Here is a 4,229-nt window from a genome sequence, read left to right on the forward strand (position 1 = left end):
ATTCACAGAGATTATCCTGATCATACAATTATAAGCAGAACATGTATAATACATAATCTCCTATACATTGATCATCAATTTACAGAAGCATAAACATTCACAGGCACACATAGAAGCATAAATAAAACTCATAAACACAGTATGTATCCCGGGGAAAGCATCTCGCTAAAAACCCCACACTATCTGTATATTATATTGATTGAATCATGTAACATTATAAAGTACAATGATTATCACAAGCAATCCAGTACCAGCTCCACCTGTTACACACAATACAGCTCAGATTTGATCTCCAAATCTCCCCCTACTGCTTGCCTGCCTCCACAGCTCAATACCTGCTCAAGAACTGATGAGAATGGCTTCCCAAACTCTTATTTCACCTCAAAATAATCACTCACACTTTGTTGGACGTGAGCAAAGGCTACAATACTGGGAAAATACATGAGCAAACTCATTGGCATACTCAATCCCTTGATTGTGCAAGATCTGGTGCACAACTATGGTCACAACTGATAGCAATATGATTCTCTACCACCTGTTCCTGTTGAACTGAACATGCATTGACATGCAACTGAGTTAACTGATGTATTCTATAGTTGAATTATGAGTTAATAACTTGTGAATTAATTAATAACTAATTCACCCAACTCATCTCTAGTCTATTGATCAGTTAGACTAAATACAACCAGTTTAACAAAGCTAAACTGAACACAACTCCATCAACTGCACAATCAACTCCACCAAACTCAACTGATTGAGTTCTAACTGAAGTCATGCATGCAACAACTCAACTGACTCATAAGGAAAGTGTATTTCCTTCTGACAGATGCATGTGCCACCTCTGTAGCTCAACCTGAAGTGCTCCAAGAGAATAATATCAAGTTTATAGTCCAAATATTATTATGAGACAATAATATTTGACTTTTCTATTTTTGACAACCAGTCTAAAAATAGACTTTGATCACTCACACTGTGATCACTCACACTTTGATCAAAAATAGAAGTCCATCTATTTTTCCCAACTTGACTAATCATCCATAAATAGCAACCTGCAATCCATAGACATGATCCATATGTCTAAAAATAGACTTGCGCCAAAAATAGCCTGCGGGCCCACTTAGTGAAGGCGACTCTTTTCACTAAGCTCCATCATCTTGTTGCACTCTCAACAAGCATTTCTTGTTGCACACTTTTCAACACTCCCTCTCAATAAGAAAGGATTCCTCTCAAACCCGATCCTGTAACTCTGGAATGTTCTCCATGCAACACATCTGGCCGGTCCACTTTCTCTGTCATCAAAGTCTTTGACTGCTATTGTCTTTGTCGACTGAAACTCGGCATCTTTGTGCTCTTCAGTATCTGACTGCTCCAGCCTCTGTCACTTTGATCTCTGACTGCATCCGTGCTGCTGCTGGTTCTATCTCCCAGCATTGCATCCGCACTGCACCTCCCAACTCACCTCCCTGTTGGGCTAGAAACATCCTCTGATGCTGAAGCTATACCTGCTGCTGACAAGTGCTCCCTCTCTGACATCTACACTACTGCAACATCTCCATGCATCTCGCACCATTGCACACCTCTCTGTGCCACCTAGCACTGTGCAAAACACTTGTGCCTCTCGCATTGTTGCAGCCTACTAGCTATGTGTTGTCCTAGGATTCCCTACACTGTCGCTCTCTCTGCCGCTCCATCCACATCTGTCTCTACCCAATCAATCAGTTCCTGCTACTACACATTGGGGCTCCCGTAGCAAGGTCTCATCCAAGAGGTTAGGTACCTCAAGGATCCTTCCCCTCCTCCTTGGGATGATCAATCCACATCACCCCACCTCCTACCTGGAGGTATGGCTGCATGAGATCCCTTAGCCCACCTGGCTCAAAGTTTCCCCCCTCTGGAGGTCTCTGGATGAGTAGATGTCTCTACTCTATCTTCTCTCAGCTTCCCCTGTTGTGGCTCCTCCACAACCTCCTGAAGTTGTTGCACCAATCGTGGCTCCTCCACAATCGTCTGAGACTTCTTCTGGCTCTGCATGTTGAGAGGTAATATACGCTCCCTCTCAACCACCAAGTCTCCATCAGTTGCCTCGCTGCTCAAGGCTTTGCATGCATCTTGAACCTCAAGAGCATATAGGTTCTTGACCCGTGAACCAATCTGCTTCACTTGTCTAGTGATGATGTGTCTAAGGAAAACCTTTCCCTTACTAAAGACCACATCATAGCCTTTGTCTTCCAACATTGCGATCGACACCAAGTTTCTCTTCAGTCCTGGTACATACTTGACATCGGTCAAGGTAAGGCGAGCTCCATGCTCCCTCTGAAAAATAACCGTGCCTACACCTGAGACACTATACTTCTCATCATTACCCATCCCTATGAGTATCTGGAGATTTTTCTCCTCCAAAGTACTAAACAAACTTTTGTCACCGGTCATGTGGAAAGAAGCTCCACTGTCAAGAAACCAACCACTTCCCACCATGGATGAAACCATGCATGCAAAGAGTGTGAAGTCCAACTCAAACTGTGAAGCAAGTGAGGCTGCCTCACCTTCAGATCCTTCCCCGGATCCCTTCTTGGACTTCTTCTTTGGGCAATTAGTAGCATAATGACCCAACTCATGACAACGAAAGCATCTCACCTTCGCCTTGTCAACCTTCTTCCCATCATTGGAAGAACTGGATTCGGAAAGAGAAACCTTCCCCTTCCCCTTCTTCGCCTTACTCGCTAAGGCACAATTCTCCTCATCCTGCATGGATGAAGAACCGTCTCTGGTGCTCCGTCTAATCTCCTCTTGCACAAGATCTGACCACAGTCTTTCCCATCCTGGAAATTTCTCCCGACCATTGACAGAGTCCTGATAGGAATGCCAACTCTTCGGAAGACCAAGGAGAGCCAAGCTCACCAATTCCTCATCATTGACAGTAACCCCCACACTTCCCAGCTCATCTCGACACTGAGTGAACTTCGTGAGATACTTGGGAATACTGTCACCCTTCTCGCATTTGATGTTTTTGAGTTTATCTTTGAGCGCCAGCTTCCTCTAATCGCTCTTGCTTTGGAACAATTCTGTTAATGATTTCCACATCAAATATGGAGTAGCCTTTCCATGGAGGCTGGACACAATGTGATCCTTCACGCCCTCCAACAGAATCCTTCGACATTTTGTGGTCTTCTTTTGCCAAGCATCAGCTTGAGTAGCATCAGTAGGCTTTGGGATATCCGTATCTATGAATTCCTTCAGCCCGTTATCATCCAACACTGCCTCCATCCTGTCCTTCCATGCAATATAATTCATACTACCCTCAAGGGCATACTCCAATCACAATCCTGTGAAAGACATTGCTGCGTTGTCGCCAAGAAAATACTACTGCAAATTCGAATTCCACCAGCAACCAACTCAACTGCTTCCGATCTAGAATTCGTGAGAACACAATATTTCTCGTACAGAGATTGACTGTATGGGCATTCACCGGATATCTCACCTTCGAAAGGAAGGATGAATCCAGAGGCTACCTGGCCCGATTACAGACTCTGCCTGAAGAAATAGAATGTAAACACTTCCTGAATAGTAGATCTGATGATCAATCCTCGCTTGATATCCTGTAAAAATCTCTTCTACAAATCAAGCAGCTCTGATACCATGTAGAAATTTTGAATAATTTAACACATATTCACAGAGATTATCCTGATCATACAATTATAAGCGGAACATGTATAATACATAATCTCCTCTACGTTGATCATCAATTTACAGAAGCAGAAACATTCACAGGCACACATAGAAGCATCAATCAAACTCATAAACACAGTATGTATCCCGGGGAAAGCATCTCACTAAAAACCCCACACTATTTGTATATTATATTGATTGAATCATGTAACATTACAAAGTACAATGCTTATCACAAGCAATCCAGTACCAGCTCCACCTGTTAAACACAATACAGCTCAGATTTGATCTCCAAATCTCCCCTTACTGCTTGCCTGCCTCCACAGCTCAATACCTGCTCAAGAACTGATGAGAATGGCTTCCCAAACTCATATTTCACCTCAAAATTATCACTCACACTTTGTTGGATGTGAGAAAAGGCTACAATACTAGGCAAATACGTGAGCAAACTCATTGGCACACTCAATCCCTTGATTGTGCAAGATCTGGTGCACAACTATAGTCATAACTGATAGCAATCTGATTCTCTACCACATGTCCCTGTTGAACTGAACATGCATTGA

Source organism: Pinus tabuliformis, chromosome 2_2, assembly GCF_031772625.1.
Source record: "Pinus tabuliformis cultivar Carrire ecotype Pingquan chromosome 2_2, CPIR1, whole genome shotgun sequence".
Classification (NCBI taxonomy): Eukaryota; Viridiplantae; Streptophyta; class Pinopsida; order Pinales; family Pinaceae; genus Pinus; species Pinus tabuliformis.